Source organism: Procambarus clarkii, chromosome 12 (assembly GCF_040958095.1).
Source record: "Procambarus clarkii isolate CNS0578487 chromosome 12, FALCON_Pclarkii_2.0, whole genome shotgun sequence".
In the NCBI taxonomy this organism is placed as follows: Eukaryota; Metazoa; Arthropoda; class Malacostraca; order Decapoda; family Cambaridae; genus Procambarus; species Procambarus clarkii.
Window position 1 is genome coordinate 5,489,407 of NC_091161.1, and position 18,134 is coordinate 5,507,540.

The 18,134-nt window shown below is 45.3% G+C and overlaps 1 long non-coding RNA gene across 1 annotated transcript; it reads right to left on the minus strand.

Moving 5' to 3' along the window:
- Positions 1-202: 202 nt before the first annotated feature.
- LOC138363854 (uncharacterized) lies at positions 203-17,902 on the minus strand. Its single transcript, XR_011228168.1, has 2 exons — positions 17,724-17,902; positions 203-12,218 (listed from the first exon to the last, which is right to left on the minus strand). It is a non-coding gene; the product is annotated as an uncharacterized lncRNA (long non-coding RNA).
- Between the last annotated feature and the right edge of the window lie 232 nt (positions 17,903-18,134).

An 18,134-nucleotide genomic window follows, 5' to 3' on the forward strand; every position in this document is an offset into this window, starting at 1 on the left:
ACAAGGGCTCTACTACTAACCACAAGGTCGCCAACTGGTGTTTCCCATGTCCAGTAACACGTCAGTGGTATTGTGGAATTGTGGAAACAGTGGCAAGAGCACACTCAACGGATCTGATATCAGGCAGGTATTTATTTCTACCACTATCTCCTTTCAAGTATTATATAGCCACAAGAAATATGGAGGGGATGATACAAACGCGAAGGTATTTTGTATTTTACTTAAAACTCAAGATATCATATTCTTATATCAACAAGCAAACAGCTAGTACATGAAAAAGTCGCTCGCTCTCCACATATAATCAGGAACACACCAAGATGGCAATGCTCCCCCTCACGTCAACGTCTAAATCAGCTGGGCGACTCCCCCCCCTCACTGCGTGATCTCTTACTGCGCTTGTTTGTTGGCGTTAGGCGCCTATTTCTTTAAATTCTCAAGAATCACTATATGTTCAAATAACACAATATTTGCGACAATGGCAATAGAACGCAAATGAATCACTGCACTGATCTTGAGCTCAATCAAACATTTCTATATTAATGAACATAATTCACTATCATGGCATAACACACTGTACTTCATATAATGATAACGAATGCAACAAGATATAATACTGGAGTTCTCAGTAATTCCTTTCGTAGGCGAATATTCAATTGATCACTGCACACATGAAAAATTATTCAACACACAAGCATAAATATATATAGATAAATCATAGATATCAATAATAGTAATAATATAAATACTGGGCACATAGCCTAACACCAATAACTGGTACACTTATATATATATATATATATATTCTCTCTTTAAATTATCATATTAAAGTCACATGAAAGAAATTATCGACACAGTAAATTCTTCAATCATTCCAGGTGCCTGCACACACCACATATATATAAATATCGTGAGAGCTCTATACAGCCTCACTCTGCACAACTGTGCCTTACTGTGACATAGACCTAGGTGAGACTTGCTCACGACATGAAAGATACTCTGGCTAAATATATATATATAGCTGACTAAAGGGGAATTGGGAGGGAAACTAGAATCACCTACTTCCACCTATCCTCCGGTGAGAGTTGAATTGTAGCTCCTGGTACAGGCTCTCGCCTCGTGTAGGGAATGCCCCCACACAAACAAAAGGCCCCAAAATCTGTTGGTATTACAAATGGGCTACCTGTAAGCATGGGGGATTCGGGAAGAATAAATGGAACATGTACATACGATCACCCTAGAAAGTGCAGGAACCTCCTCAATACAGGTAAATGTACCAAAAGTTGTGAATTCTTTCACCCAGAAATTTGCAAGAACTCTTTGGACAGGAAAAGAGTGCTTCAATGCTGAATGTCCAGCTTTTCATATAAGAGGTACCAGGCGAATAAAACAGACAGACTACCACTATGAAAACAGCCACTACTCCATCGACCGGTATAATTTTTTAGCAACAGGAGAAGAATGGCTAAAAATGACCAGACTCTACCACCAACTCGGTCAAATGCTAGAGAGGACGCAAACACAGTGGCCTCCTTACCAGAACCTCAGATATTAACACCAAGTAAAGCATCCAGCACTTCCACTAACACGATAACATCATTTATATTTGCCAACATCCAGGGTATAAAAACACGCAAATCCAACAAAGTTCACTTTATAGATGGTCTCCTTCATGAGGCAAATGCAGTGTTTGCAGCCCTAACGGAAACTCTCACAAAGGACTACCTTGATGGTGAAATATGGATCTCAGAATACAATCTCTTCAGATGTGATAGGAAACACCGGCTTCAGGGTGGGGTCAGCCTCTACATCAAAGACACACTCATCTGTACTGAGCTGCTAAACACCTCAAATGATAAGGTGGAAGTGCTGATAGTCAAAATAGAGATCCTAAATGTAGTTGTTGTCCTTGTATATAAGTCGCCAGAGGCAAACCCTCAGCAGTTTAAAGACCAACTAATGAAAATAGAGCACTGCTTGGAAAACCTCGCAAATCCAGCTCCGAACATCATCCTGCTTGGGGACTTCAACCTACGGCACCTGAAATGGAAGCACCTGGCTAATACAGTAATATCAGAAAGAATACCAAGAAGTAGCCTAAATGAACAGGCACATGCAAATGACCTGCTACGGATGTGCGATAGGTTTGCCTTAAACCAGCAAATAGTAGAACCAACTAGGAAGGAGAACACGCTGGACCTCATTTACACTAATAATGATGAGTTGATCGGGAACATAATGATTACAAATACCTGTTACTCAGATCACAACTTAATTGAAGTTCTGACAACCATGGAGAATGGACCTTCAAAACCAGTCCAGATTCCCGGTGGAGGAGATTTCAGCAAATTCAACTTCAATAATAAACAGATAAACTGGGAGCAAATAAACCAGGACTTCACAGAAATAAACTGGGAAGAACAGCTAGAAAATGCAAACCTGAACCAGTGCCTGGAAAAAATAAGCTCAGTAGCACTAGAAATATGTTCAAACCGCATACCCCTAAGAAAAAAGAGAAAGAGATGCAGATTGGAACGGGAACGTCGTTCCCTATATAGGCGAAGAAAACGAATCGCGGAACAACTTGAGAGTCGCACCCTATCTCAAGAACGGCGAAAGTTAGGTAGAGAAATAGAAACAATTGAACTCACACTACAAGAATCATACAAAACCCAGGAGAGGCAAAGAGAGCAAAAGGCCATCAGTGAAATAGAGAGAAATCCAAAATATTTTTTCCCCTATGCAAAATCAAGATAAAAAACCACATCTAGTATCGGGCCCCTGCGAAAGGGAGATGGGACTTTCACCGATGACAACAAAGAAATGAGCAAATTACTGAGGAAGCAGTACAACTCTGTTTTCAGCGAGCCATTATATGCACTAAAGATTGATAACCCAAATGAATTATTCATGGATATGATACCAACATCAAATAAATCATATATCAGACGTCGCTCTATCCCCACTAGATTTTGAACAAGCCATAAACAGTATGCCTATGCACTCCGCACCAGGCCCGGATTCTTGGAACTCCATATTCATCAAGAACTGTAAAAAACCACTATTGCAGGCCCTTCACATTCTGTGGAGACAAAGCCTAGATACTGGCGTTATCCCTGACATACTAAAAACAGCAGAGATAGCACCACTCCATAAAGGAGGAAATAAGGCAGAGGCAAAAAATTACAGACCGATAGCACTAACATCGCACATCATAAAAATTTTTGAGAGTGCGCTAAGAAGATCACAAAATACATGGAATCACAGCATCTCCATAACCCCGGACAACATGGTTTCAGAACAGGGCGCTCTTGCCTGTCGCAGTTGCTGGACCACTATGATATGGCATTAGATGCTATGGAAGACAAACAAAATGCTGATGTAATTTACACAGATTTCGCAAAAGCCTTTGATAAATGTGACCATGGTGTTATTGCACATAAAATGTGTTCAAAAGGAATTAACAGGAAAATAGGCATATGGATCTACAATTTCCTGACTAACAGAACCCAATGTGTAATAGTCAACAAAATAAAATCCAGCCCATCAACCGTGAAGAGCTCAGTCCCCCAGGGTACTGTGCTTGCTCCAGTACTTTTACTCATCCTCATATCGGACATAGACCAGAACACAACCTATAGCACTGTATCATCCTTTGTGATGACACTAGGATTTTCGTGAGAGTTGGCAACATAGAGGACACGGCAAACCTCCAATCAGATGTAGATCAGGTCTTTCTATGGGCTACAGAAAATAATATGGTGTTTAACGAGGATAAGTTCCAGCTCATGCGCTACGGAAAAATTGAAAATATAAAAACAGAAACCACGTACAAAACTCAGGCAAATCATAACATAGAACGAAAAGGCAATGTAAAGGATCTGGGTGTACTCATGTCGGAAGACCTTACCTTTAAAGAACACAATAAAGTAGCCGTCACAACTGCAAGAAAAATGACAGGTTGGATAACAAGAACTTTTCACACTAGAGATGCTATACCGATGATGATACTTTTCAAAACGCTTGTGCTCTCTAGAGTGGAGTACTGCTGCACAATGACAGCCCCTTTCAAAGCTGGAGAAATTGCTGACCTGGAGAGCGTGCAGAGATCCTTTACTGCTAGAATCCTCTCAGTAAAACATCTAAATTACTGGGACCGACTAAAGAGCCTAAATCTGTACTCCCTTGAGCGCAGGCGGGAGAGATACATAATAATTTACACGTGGAAAATAATTGAGGGGCTGGTCCCAAACCTGCACACAGAAATAACATCACATGTGACCAGGAGGCATGGCAGGATGTGCAGAATACCCCCGTTGAAAAGCAGAGGTGCAACAGGTACTCTGAGAGAGAACTATCAACATCAGAGGCCCGCAACTGTTCAACACGCTTCCACTACACATAAGGGGCATAACTGGCCGACCCCTCACTGTGTCCAAGAGAGAACTGGATAAGCACCTCCAAAGGATACCTGATCAACCAGGCTGTGACTCATACGTCAGGCTGCGAGCAGCCGCGTCCAACAGCCTGGTTGATCAGTCCAGCAACCAGGAGGCCTGGTCAACGACTGTGCCGCGGGGACACTAAGCCCCGGAAGCACCTCAAGGTAACCTCAAGGTAAGGTAACACACACAATGTTGTGTCCTCCAGGAACTCACTCAACGTTCCAAAATAAACGCGTCGTCTCCGTGTTCTGTCCTCTGCAGGTCCGTGCTCCTCCACAACGTCTTGTAGGGTTGGAGTCGGTCTCCCGGCCGTCGACTTCTCCCAGCTACGGCTAACAACCTACTTCTCGGCTGCAGTCGTCCGGATTCCCAATTAGTTTCTTCTTTCACTGCTTCATGGTGGATTGGCCCAGCCGCTACGTCGTCACTGTGAAGCTATCAGACGTCCCAGACGACACTGCCTAGACTTAACCTGCACAGCAACTGACCCTGGAGCACTTGATGCTCAATATTCCGTCAATTCACTCTTCGGTCCACACATGGAATGAAGGAAGACCTCTCGGCGTACTTGCAGACTACGGGTGACGCGTAAGATCCACGGGATCGGGGTACAACTGTCAAACTGACAGGACCAACCTTCACACATCCGTCCACCTTGACGTTTCGTGTCAGACTGATTCCCTCACGGAGGATCGGCCCAGCCACTACGTCATCACTGTGAAGCTATCAGACGTCCCATACGTCACTGCCTAGACTTCACCTGCACAACACCTGTCCCGGGAGCACTTGTTGCTCAATATTCCATCAATTCCCTCTCTGGTCAAACACATGAACGAAGGAAGACCCCACAGGTGCTGGCAGACCACTGGTGATGCGTAACTCCTCCAGAGATGGGGTAAACTATCCAACTGACAGGACCCCCCCAGCACACGTCCGACCTCCTTGGTGTGCTATCTCAGACTGGTGGCGCCAGAGTGGCGGGATGACCGGACCCCCCCTGCCTTCGTGACATCATATTTGCCACGGGAGGTTTTCATTGGCTCCCTGTCCCACGTCGCTGTCGGTGACCAATCTGGTGTCACTGACGTCACACAGTTTTGGCAACAAAACAGAGGGGCCAGCGCCATATTGGCTCCCTAAAGGGCCTATACCACAGGCCAAAATACTCTTCTTTTACGAATTTCTCGCCAACGCGAGAACATTACACTCCCCCACATATATCAAACTGCTGCCCGTAATGAACAGAACGCTTGGGCAAAGTGGATATGACTCTTACAGCAGGCGTGGGAGAAATATCAGGGGGGGAACGCTGTCACAATATGTGTGTGTGTGTATGTATATGAATGTGTGTAAAGTATATATGGAAGCTGATCAGAATTACATTTCACCTTTGTAAATGCACATTACTGCCAAAATGCCAAAACATTCTGGCCAAAGGAGGAGCAAGGTCGGGGCCTAATGCAGCGGAGGCTGCAGAGCCTGGTCTTCCAACATGGACCGACTCAGGGGCTTGGTTGCCAACCCCACGAGCCTGAGAAGGTAAAGGAGAAACAAAATTTAACATGAGGACGAAAAAGAAACATTCATTCACAAATGTGCCCCCACACCTACCATGGAGGCACAGTTAGAGGCAGGACACCCAACAAGAAGCTATTGCTGATCATACCGTGGCCTCCTAGGGCTGTGTCGTGAGTATACGCCCCACAAACGCCACCTTAAGAACCGTCAGTCTGTCGAGATCGTGTTCAGTGATGAAAGGAGGATTGACAATAAAAGGTTCCCCTCGCTCTCGACTTTGGGTACTACAGTTCTACGGGTGCAAGAGTATGCCTCCTCAAGCACCCAGGCGTCAAAATAGAAGAAGTCCAAAGGAATAAACAAAACAAGCAAAACGTCGGCAAGAAACAACAAGCAGATAGGAGAAGAGGGGGGGAGAAAAACGAAACAGAAGGGAAAGGAAAAGTTGTTCAGCACAATTAGAGAGGATAGCAGCAGGAGCACAAGGCTACAAAAGGGCAGAGGAGTGTCCCAAGGAGCATTACACTCCAGCAGCCGCCCACTAAGCCCCCCTCATGGCATCAATGAGCTGAACAAGGAGGGGGGGTGGGGAGGCAGAAGAGTAAGCAGGACAGCCATAATTGCATTTAGACAGCATGAGAAAGGAATGTAAAGAGAGCAGCATGCGCCTTTCAGCTCCCTAGGAAGTATGGGACAAGACCTTAAGTAAGTTAAGGGCTTTGAAGCATTCAACTCGAAGGTAAGAGATAAGGGGTGATTAAGACAAGCAAATATCAAAGATTAACCCAAAAAGTTTAACAGAATCCTTTATAAAAGAGGATTACTATAAAGAGGACAAAGTGGGGTCGAAGAACGACCTGCTTCCGAGTAAAGGTCATAGCACAAGTCTTAGTTGGAGAGAACTTGAAGCCATGATTGGTGGACCAGGACGACATGGCATCAATCGCAAGTTGAAGCCGCCATTGGAGAAAAGGCGAGTCATCACCTAGACAGCAGAGGGTAAGATCATCAACATAAGAGATCCGAGAAAATGCCAGAGGGATGGGAGGAAAGAAGACCATTGAGGGTTACCAGGAAAATAGTACTGCTCAGAACACAACCTTGAGGTACACCTTCATATTGCTGAAAAGAGGCAGAGAGGTTCCCTTAGAATCTCATTCTAAGGGAACGACAAGAGAGGAAGATCTTGAGTTAGAGAGGGAGATTGCCATCAAGGCCAAAAGAACAGAGTTGGAACAGAATGTGGTATCTCCAGGTGGTGTCATACGCCTTTTCCAGGTCAAAAAGGACTGCAACCATGAAGGTCTTCACAGCAAAGGTAGTACAAACATAGACCTCTAAGTTCAGGAGGACATCAGTCACGCAGCAACACTTGCGAAAGCCAAATTGAGAAGGAGAGAGAGGGTTCCAAGAACCATATCAGACAGACACTGACCATACATTTAAAGAGGTTGCAGACACAACTCGTTAAAGCAATGGAGCGAAAGTCTTTAGGGAATGACCACTGAGAACTAGGTTTTCAAATAGGAAGAATAACCCCCTCAAGTCAGTCCTCGGGAACTGAAGACAACTCCCAGACACTGTTATAAACATTCAGTAAATACTGAAATATGTATGGAGGGAGATGTCAAAGTATTACATAATGAATATCATCTGTACCCGCCGCTGTAGAACCACAGAAGGCCAGGGCAGACTGGAGTTCTGAGAGAGAGAGAGAGGAGCGTTATAGAGAAGATGAAGAGGTGTTTGAAAATCTAAGTGACAAGATTCAAGAAGAGGCTTAAGAGTAAGGAAAGGCGGAAGATGAGAATCGGAGCTAACAGTTGAAAAGTGTGAACCCAGTTCGGTTTTGACCGAGACCGGATCTGCCACAATAGAACCACAGAGGTGAAGAACTGGCAAGACATCTGGAAAAAACTTACCCACTACCTTGCAGATTTCCTCCCAGATCAGGGGCAGAGGGGTGTTAGACATAATAGTGGATATGAAAGATCTCCAACTCTCACTCTTAGTCGTACAGATGGCCCTACGGGCCACCACACTTGACTTCTGGCGCAAAAGCAAAGAATCAGGCGTCCATCAACAACGGTGTTTCTTCCAGGCTGCAGGCTTACAGTGGACAGCCTGAGCACAGGGAGCATTCGACCAGGAACACACTTCTGTGCGCCCCAGGAGGTAGAGCGAGGAACAGAGCTGAGGGCAGCATCAAAAACTGTGTCATGAAAGGAGGAGGGGGGCTCGGGAAAGAGGAAAATCAGAGAGGTCGGAACGAGTAACACAAAGGTAAAGAGGTTCCAAACAGCCTTGTCAAACTTCCACCTAGGGAAAGAGAGGGGAGGGTGAGAAGAAAAGTGAGAAGGATGGGGAAAAGGTCACTGTTATGTAGGTCATCAAGAACCCACCAGGTGAAGTCCATATAAAGAGAAGATGAGCAGAAAGTTCAATACAGGAAATGGTGGGAATCAACATGAGTGGGTTCACCAGAATTCACTAGTTATAAAGGAAGAGAAGTGAGCACAAATGGTTCAAGAAGGCGTCCCCGAATGTTTGTCAGAATATCTCCCCAGAGGGTATGCTGACAGTTAAAATCATCCAAAAGGAGCACAGGCTCTGGTAAAGAGTCCAACAAGTGTTTAGGATCATGAAGAGAAAGCGTAAAATTTGAGGGGAAATAAACGAAACAGACTGTATACCATTTACTCACAAAGATACAGACCACAAAACACTGAATGGGTGACTGAAAAAGTTGAGGGATGAAGGGAATATCAAGACAGATCAAGAGAGCAGTAGAGTTATGCGCAGTAAAAGCTGGAGGGAAAAAGAGAAAGTAATAACCACGCCAAGTAAGTTTTATTGTTTTCTTTTGGGAGGGAGGTCTTTGGTTGTTCTACCTCTTCCCCTCACTTCATTACACACACAAATTACAATAGCGTGATGCTTCAATGAACAAATCCACAAGGGCTGTGACGAGGATTCGAACCTACGTCAGAAGAGGTAGAACGGCCTATTGACATAGCTAGAGTGCATGGAGGGAGCTGTGTAAAGCCCTGGTTTGTGTCTCGGAGACGCTGCAGGATTCAATTAAGTTCAGTAAAACTTCTGGTTTCAACTCTTTTTTACCATGTCGTAGCTCAGTCGATAAGGCAGCGTCTGGGATGATCTCGGACATAGGTTCAAATCCTCGTCATGGTCCTTGTGGATTTGTTCATTGATGCATCACGCTATTGTGATTTCTGTGTGTTTTTGACAATATTCAAATGACTCTTATGCTGTATGAATCCTAATGTGCGTTATTAGATTCAATTTTTGTGAAAAGTCTTTTTGACACTCTGAACAGTGATATGGTTTCTCTCCTGTATGAATCCTCATGTGTGTTATTAGATTTGATTTTCGAGTAAAGTTTTTTTGACATACTGAACAGTGATATGCATTCTCTCCTGTATGAATCCTCATGTGTGTTATTAGAGATAATTTGTGTGAAAAGTCTTTTTTACATACTGAACAGTGATATGGTTTCTCTCCTGTATGAATCCTCATGTGTGTTATTAGACTTGATTTAAGTGAAAAATCTTTTTGACATTCTGAACAGTGATATGGTTTCTCTCCTGTATGAATCCTCATGTGTGTTATTATATCCGATTTTTGAGTAAAGTTTTTTTGACATACTGAACAGTGATATGGTTTCTCTCCTGTATGAATCCTCATGTGTGTTATTAGAGATAATTTGTGTGAAAAGTCTTTTTGACATACTGAACAGTGATATGGTTTCTCTCCTGTATGAATCCTCATGTGTGTTATTAGATTTGATTTAAATGAAAAATCTTTTTGACATTCTGAACAGTGATATGGTTTCTCTCCTGTATGAATCCTCATGTGTGTTATTATATCCGATTTTCGTGAAAAGTCTTTTTGACACACTGAACAGTGATATGGTTTCTCTCCTGTATGAATCCTCATGTGTGTTATTATATCCGATTTTCGTGAAAAATCTTTTTGACATTCTGAACAGTGATATGGTTTCTCTCCTGTATGAATCCTCATGTGTGTTATTAGATTTGATTTTCGAGTAAAGTTTTTTTGACATACTGAACAGTGATATGCATTCTCTCCTGTATGAATCCTCATGTGTGTTATTAGATTTGATTTAACTGAAAAATCTTTTTGACATTCTGAACAGTGATATGGTTTCTCTCCTGTATGAATCCTCATGTGTGTTATTAGATTTGATTTAACTGAAAAATCTTTTTGACATTCTGAACAGTGATATGGTTTCTCTCCTGTATGAATCCTTGTGTGTGTGTTATTAGCCATAATTTATTTTTAAAGTCTTTCAGACACATTCTACAGTGATATGACTTTTCTCCTGAATGGTCACTTATATAAATTTTGATATTTTTGAAAGTAGTTAAGACAATGTATTTACTTTTTTTCTCTAAATGTTTTGTATGCTATTATGCGAGATGTTTTCATAATATAATTTTGAACATTCAACACTGATGACATTTTTCTTTTGAATAAATATTTGTACAGTTTTCTTGATTGTATAAACCTTTACAGCTATTTGATCCAAAAAGCAAGTATTATCTAATGAAATATTCTACATTTCATTAGTTAATTCTTGTAGACAATTATTATTAGTATTTGTCTCCTTTATAAATTGTTGTGTTCTTTATAAATCTTAGTAATATATTTGATATATTTTAAATGCATGAGCTTTTATTTATTACTAAAGCAAATATTGTTAAGAGATGCCAAAAACACTTGGACTGTCGGATACATAAATAATTCAAGTAACTACATAGCAATCAGTATAGAGTAACCAGAATAGAGCACACAGGTTATAGTGTTAACTCTGTTGTCAACAGATGGCACTCAATATCAGATAAGCAATTGGAATAATCTAATTAACTTTTGTAGGAATATAAAGCAATTTAATTACTTGTCAAAGACACAAGAGAATGGAAAAAAGTTACAATATGTAAACCACTGGTATTATTCATAAATAGTAAGATAATATTGTACTTATTATATTATAAAATGTGCTAGACATAAAATATACTGTACAATATTTCCTGTGAATCAGCAAGTGTAAAAGCAAACATACAAAACTACGTCTCCACATGCGTTCACCAGCAGGAAAGTTAGTGTCCGTGTATAACTTTGTAAACATTACAAACAAATCCTGTGGCAATTTTTTTTTTAAGATTTAGCAAAATGTCTTTGCATAGGAAAACTAAATATATTATAAATTTATTTATAATTATACTGTTTTATCATACTGTACATACAGCAACAGCAGAGAGGGATGGTTTATTATAAATACAGCCACAGTATTAAGATGTTTCACTACAGAACCTTATTACAAATATGGCCACAGAATTTGGGATGTTTAATTATAAACATAACCACAGAACTGATGGATGTCTTATTATAAATATAACCACAGCACAAGAGTCAGGTACAGTGGACCCTCATGTGGTTTGTCATTTGCAAACATATATGTATGTGATTTTTACAAGAACTTACTGATCCAATGTACCATGCACATTGTTATTTTTAAATCCCCTATACATTAATGTAAATATGTAAATAAATAAATAAATTCTGAGCATTAAGAACACTGATATATTATCTTATTTGGAGAGCCTTTTGAGCTTAAGAGCAAATTACCTAAGAAAAAATTCATAATTACTATACAGTATAAAGATTATTTATTTTAAATGCTTTCTCAACATTTACAATGGCTCACATAGGAGAAACAGTATGTAATGTTTTAAAACTTAAAATATATATTAAACTTTTTTATATTAGAACCTGATAATAAAAATAATTAATTTGAAAATCTTAAAATGTTTTCTTGCCAAACAATAGTATTAAAAACAATACTGTACCACATACACAATGAACTAATAAATACTGAGATTTTAAAATTAATGATACACCAAATTTAATTTAAATACACATTTCCTTTGTTACCATAGTGCATGAGATGTTAATAATGCATGACATATTGATAATACATGTAGTCATTCACATGAGTGTGCTGAAGACAGTCTTACCCATCTACATGTAGTATTTCTTACACCATAATGTGTTTCATAATACTGCTGACAACATGTATGCAGTATATCTGACACTGTGTGTGGATGCTGACACTGCAGGTATTATTCAATACCACTGGGTCCTGACACTGCAGGTATTATTCAATGCCACTGGTTTCTGGCACTGCAGGTATTATTCTTCTGGTGACCGTAGGAGCTGTGAAAGAAAGGATTGAGAGATTACCAAGTCGTTTTAAGTCAACAAATACCAAATACAGAATCTTTTAAAGCTAGTAAAGATTTCCCAAATAGGATTTTTTTTTAATAATTCCAATACTATAATGGTTCTTTCTCCAAATAAAACAAAGATATACAGTATAGGTAAAATATATCAGCCAGCAGACTGCTAACAGGTACAAATCCCTGCGCACAGGAATCTTAGCAGATACAGTATATGGAAAATGGCAAACATAATTCCAATCTACAAAAATGGTATCCAAAAAGACCCTCTAAATTATAAACCCGTATCATTAACAAGTATGGTAGTTAAAACATTAGAAAAAAATAGCTAACACCAAATGGGTTGATCCATTGTTGTTAACACAACAATGGGTAGAACACCTGGAGAATACAATAATGACATCATAATGGACAGACGGTATGGTTTTCGAACAGGAAGATCCTGTGTAACAAATCTACTTACTTTTTATGAATCACAGAGATTCTACAGGAAAGAGATGGTTGGCCAACTATATCTGGACCTAAAAGACCAGCATTGATGTAATGAAATGCCATCTTCTGGGTGAGACCAGAGGCTCCCTGGAGCTATCCGGGCTGATATGAGTGAATTAGACCGTGGCATCAGCCAAGTGAATGGAGTTCTTAGGCCTAACAGGGACCACAAACCAGAGCCTAGGCCCCCCTCAGAGAGGCACGAGGAGCAATGGCCTATAGAAAGCCTCGTGAGGTTGGAAGCATTCTATGTCTGCCATCGACCAAGACAGGCACCAAAGAAAGGTAGGTACCCCAAACCCTATCTGATTAAAAAAACCAGCGTTGAATGTAATGAAACGCCATTTTCTGGGTGAGTCCCGGAGGCTCCCCGGAGCTATCCATGGCTGATATGGATACCCTAACTATTTTGCATCAGTCGATGTGGGTGGCGTTCTAGGCCTACCGGGGACCATGAGCCAGAACCTGGCCCCCCTCAGAGGCATGGGGAGCAATGGCCCATAGAATTGCACATGTGATTTGGAGCATTCTACATCTGCCATCGACCGGGACAGGCACCCAGAAAGGTAAGCGCCACAAAACAAACCCTTATTCTGGTTAACAACAAAAATCGACAAACGAGTGGACAGAACTCCTCCAGAAAAAATAAACTAACAAGCATGACGTCACACGAGGTCCTTGGGTTGTCTCAACACGAAGTTGAGACAACCCAAGGACCCCTCCGGAAAGCAGCAGGCACATCATTCGCCAGAAAAACGGAGAACAGCTGCAGACGAAGAGACCTATGACCACGACCACAGGAGCCAAAAACCACTGCGCCTGAGAAGAGCATGAAGCTCTGCCACACGACCCCCAGAGGCCAATGCCAACATAAAAAGAGAGCCGAGGCAAAACAAACCTGAACCGAAGGAGCCACAACAACCAAGGAGAAGAAAAACAGGAGAGCACCCGGTCCAAAGACCAGAATGGTACAGGCAGTGCATGAGCAGGCCGGAGGTGAAACAATGCACGAGACAGCCTGCGAAACGGCACAGAAGGAACATCGATACCGAAAGCTAGCAGCAGAAACCAAGGTGCCAGACCCAGGAACGGTCCCAAGTGCCTCTACATCCTCCGCAAGCCAATCCTATGACAGCCCCAGGAGGGAAAAGAAAATGCAGGACCAAAACCAAAATGCCACAAGCATGCAAGTCCACCGCCACAAGTGCAGCCAACAGGGAAGGAACCCGCATAAGGACCCGCCCCGCACCAACATCCCGCAGAAGGGCAGGAGTGAAAAGACTCATTAAGAGGAGCAAAATCGCCCCTAGGAAAACGAGTAGCGCCGAGACAGCGCTAAGAGAAGAGATATGAACAAAAGAACAAGGCCAAACACCCAGAAACTGCCTGGAATAGGACCCACAAGCCCTAGAAAAGACCGGAGGGAAGCTCAACCGAATGACGACAGACGTACCAGAAAACGGGAAGGAGCAAAACCGTCCCGAACCTTCGAGAACAAAAAGAAGCACACACAAAGGACGAAGGCACAAAAACCCCATCACACCCGAGACCAAAAGTCATGCAGAAACCCCAAGAAGAGGGGGACATGACGGAAGAAGGCCCGTCCCGGAAAAAAGGGGCGAAGATCGTAGAAAAGCACCCACCGACAGGACGGAAGAAATGGGCACAATGGACAAGGAAACCGAGCCCAGGGAGGGGCCGACGCCCACAAAGCACGTGCGGAAAGGGGGGAACAGAAAAACCCCACACCACAAAACTGCAAGCCCCGCCCAGAGGGGTAGAAATACCCCGGCGGGGACCAACGGGGCCTGAGGTCCCTCACGTTAGCCCCGCCCCCCCCCCCCAGCCCCAGGAACCCACCCTGCAGGCCCTGGGGCCGAGCTGTCCCCCCTAAGCCCCAGCGTCAAGAAAAACCCCGGGGCAGCCGTGAAAAACACTAAGGAAGGAAGCCCACTAGGCTCTGGAACTTGAACCAAAATCGGAGGATAGGAGAGGGGCGAGACGAAGACCCCAAGCTCATCCCCAGCCAGCTCAACGAGGCGAGGACAACGAGGACAGGACAGAGAATCCAAGGAACATGGAAAAACCAGGCCCGGCACAGCAAGACCGGCAAGGAAGGAGGGCCCCAGAAGGAGCACGGAAGGGCCGAACAAAATGCCACAACCAACCCCGACACGCAGCCGCAGTACCAAAACCGCAGCAGAACGTCACCACACTCCCCGAGGAAGCGACAGAGAAAAAGATAAATCGGAACATGAGTGGCACACAAGGGGACACAGGCGGAAACCGAGCACCCAACTGAGCCACAGGGACGGTAGAAGAAACGTGTGCAGTGGAACAGGCAATCGAAGGAACACATTAGGCAGCCCAACTAGGGCTGTCCCCATACACAGCCCCAAGAGCAGAATTGAGAGCGCCCATGAAGCACAGAATCCGCTCGACAGGCGAACGACAGGGGAGAGGCGGAACCAAAGAGCCAGAACCCAATCCTGCAAGCACAAGGAGGCGAGCACAAGGAGGCGAGCACAAAACACCCTCCACACAGGAAAACGTACCACCGAACAGGCACCCCCACTGTTGCACCATGGAACAAGGTGGAGGCGGGGCCCCGAACTCCAGCAATGTTAGACAAGCACAGGAGAGGGGCAGGAGCCATCTCAGAAGGGCCAAGAGGCCACCCGCAGACACCCGTGAACCGAGGAAGGAATCAGGTGGAGAGAACAAGAGCTGCCCTGTATGGGCTAATAGCCCTGCAGTAGGCACCTCGGGTGGTACGGTCCACGTTCTCAAGTATGTATGTACACTCATTCCTACTTCCAAAAACAAAAACAGCGTCAGGACGAAGGAGACGCCATACTGCACCAACCCACCTGCAGAACATAGGCTCTGAAGGGCCATGACGCAAGCCTATGAGTCCGTAGCCGCCGGAGGCGGCCAGGGCGCCCATGCTGGAGAGGAGGAGGGGAGCAGCGAAGGAGGCTCCCCACCCTAGAATGCAGGGAAAAAACCTTGTGACTTCTCCACAGCGGCACTCCAGAACACCCCCAAAGCAACGGGGCACGGATTGGATTAAGAAAAGAGCGAGAGGCGAAGCCCCCTGAGAGAAATGGATGCAGAACAACACGTGTGCACACCGCCTGGAGCCAAAACAAACTCCCACTGCGCATGCGCAGGACGCGAAAGAAAAGTAGCCCAACAAGGCGAGAAGTAGCCCAACCGGCGACAAGCAGCCCAACCGGCGGCAAGGAGCCAAACCGGCGGCAAGGAGCCCAAACCGGCGGCAAGGAGCCCAAACCGCTACAAGGAACCCAAACCGGCGACAAGGAGCCCAAACCGCTACAAGGATCCCAAACTGCTACAAGGAGCCCAAACCGCTACAAGGAGCCCAAACTGCTACAAAGGAGCCCAAACTGCTACAAAGGAGCGCAAACAGCTACAAAGGAGCGCAAACAGCTACAAGGAGCCCAAACCGCTACAAGGAGCCCAAACTGCTACAAAGGAGCGCAAACCGCTACAAAGGAGCGCAAACTGCTACAAAGGAGCCCAAACAGCTACAAGGAGCCCAAACAGCTACAAGGAGCCCAAACAGCTACAAGGAACCCAAACAGCTACAAGGAACCAGTATGGAGGCAAATTCCGGGACACACAGGAGGTAAGCCGCAAAGGCCAACCGCACCACAGGCGAAGAGATGCGGGTAGCCGAAAACCTCCGGAAGACGGAACCGAAAAACCACAGAGACACAGAACCGATCCGGGGAGGAGCAGAACCCAAGCCCAAATCGTACGCAGAAGGGGGAAAGAAAACCCCACTCCTCGCAACAGTAAGCCCTGCTCAGGACGGAAATCCAGGCGGGGTGCAATGGAGCCCAAGGCCCCCCCTCCCCAACCCCAGGAGCCTCTACAACAGGCCCCAGGGCCGAGTCGCACTCCAAAGCCCCGGCCCCACAAGAAAAAGCCGGGGCAGCCGAGAGAGCTGGAAGAGAAGGGGCCCACTGGTCAGACCCCGGAGCATCGGCCGGAGGAACAGACTCAAATGCCTCCGCAGCTACCCCGGACGGGGCAACCCCTGAAACTGCCCAAGTCTCAGAACCTCTAACCCCGCCCCGACCCCGAAGCCTGCAGATGCGTAGGGGCCGGAAGCAGGAGGGAGAAAAACAAGGAGGAGTGGAAGGAACCAAGGCCGAAGCGACCAAAACCCCCAAGTCTGGGTCCCTACACAAAGCGGGGCAGCATCGGGGCATCCAGGGAAGCAACAAACCCGAGCGCGTTGCAACAACCTACCTTGCAACGCGCGAGCTGCCTGCAGCCACGGGAATTCATCAGCAGACTGGGTGAATGGAGTCACGAACAAGCAACAAAGCTCGCAGGACTCATGGTCGAATGTGTCACCGACCCAACAGGCAGCATGACGGAGGCAAAAAACAAGGAGTCACCCTAAGACAAAGGGACAGAGCAACCCTCAACTCGCACAAAGCGAGAAGGGACGCAAGGGTCTCCACTATCGGACCCGAGAGCCCCCAGGGGGGGGGGTTCCCAGGGCTCCTAGACTGGGTCTGCTAAGGGTTATCCAAGGCAGGGCACTGCCAACTGGCGCCCCAAACTACCAAGCAAACTGCTAAAGCTGAACCCACGGGACGTGTCCACCCGTGAGGGCGAAGCAGGGGGGTGCCACCACACAAACAAACCTAACAAAGTGGGGGGGGAACACAAGGCAGACCCCCCTACCAGGCAAAAACAAATATAAAAGAAAAACCACACAAGTGGACAACGTACCCGGAGGGAACAGAGCCGGCCGCTGTCATAGGTGAAAACTAGCTACGCAGTACCCTGCGCCCCACCAGTGCTATAACTACCATGTACCCCAAGGTAAACAAGGGAGGAAAACCCCCAAACACTCGGGGCGGCTAAACGCCAAGCAGCAAAAAGCCAACAGAGGTAGACCCAAGGTGATTTGTGGAAGGCAACCCCAAGCCCCAAGGGTGGTACTTACAGGGCACTCAGGGAAGGTGACCTCAAGCACATGCAGGCCGAGTACCTGAGAATACTACTCCCAGCTCACACGACCACCGTAGGAGCAGCACTGCAAAGAAGTCACAGCACTGAGACAAGACCGGAGCTGGAGCCACACGACCGTACATTATTCCATCAGCCGAGGAATTGGGGCGGGGATCGCCGGCGCAGGGGTCTGGGGCTCCCCCTTCCCCCTCCCGGGGAGGGGGGAGTTGCGCAGACATGCGGTGCGGCTCGTGTGACGTCATGCTTGTTAGTTTGTTTTCCTGGGGGAGTTCTGTCCACTCGTTTGTCGATTTTTGTTGTTAACCAGAATAGGGGTTTGTTTTGTGGCGCTTACCTTTCTGGGTGCCTGTCCCGGTCGATGGCAGATACAGAATGCTCCAAAACA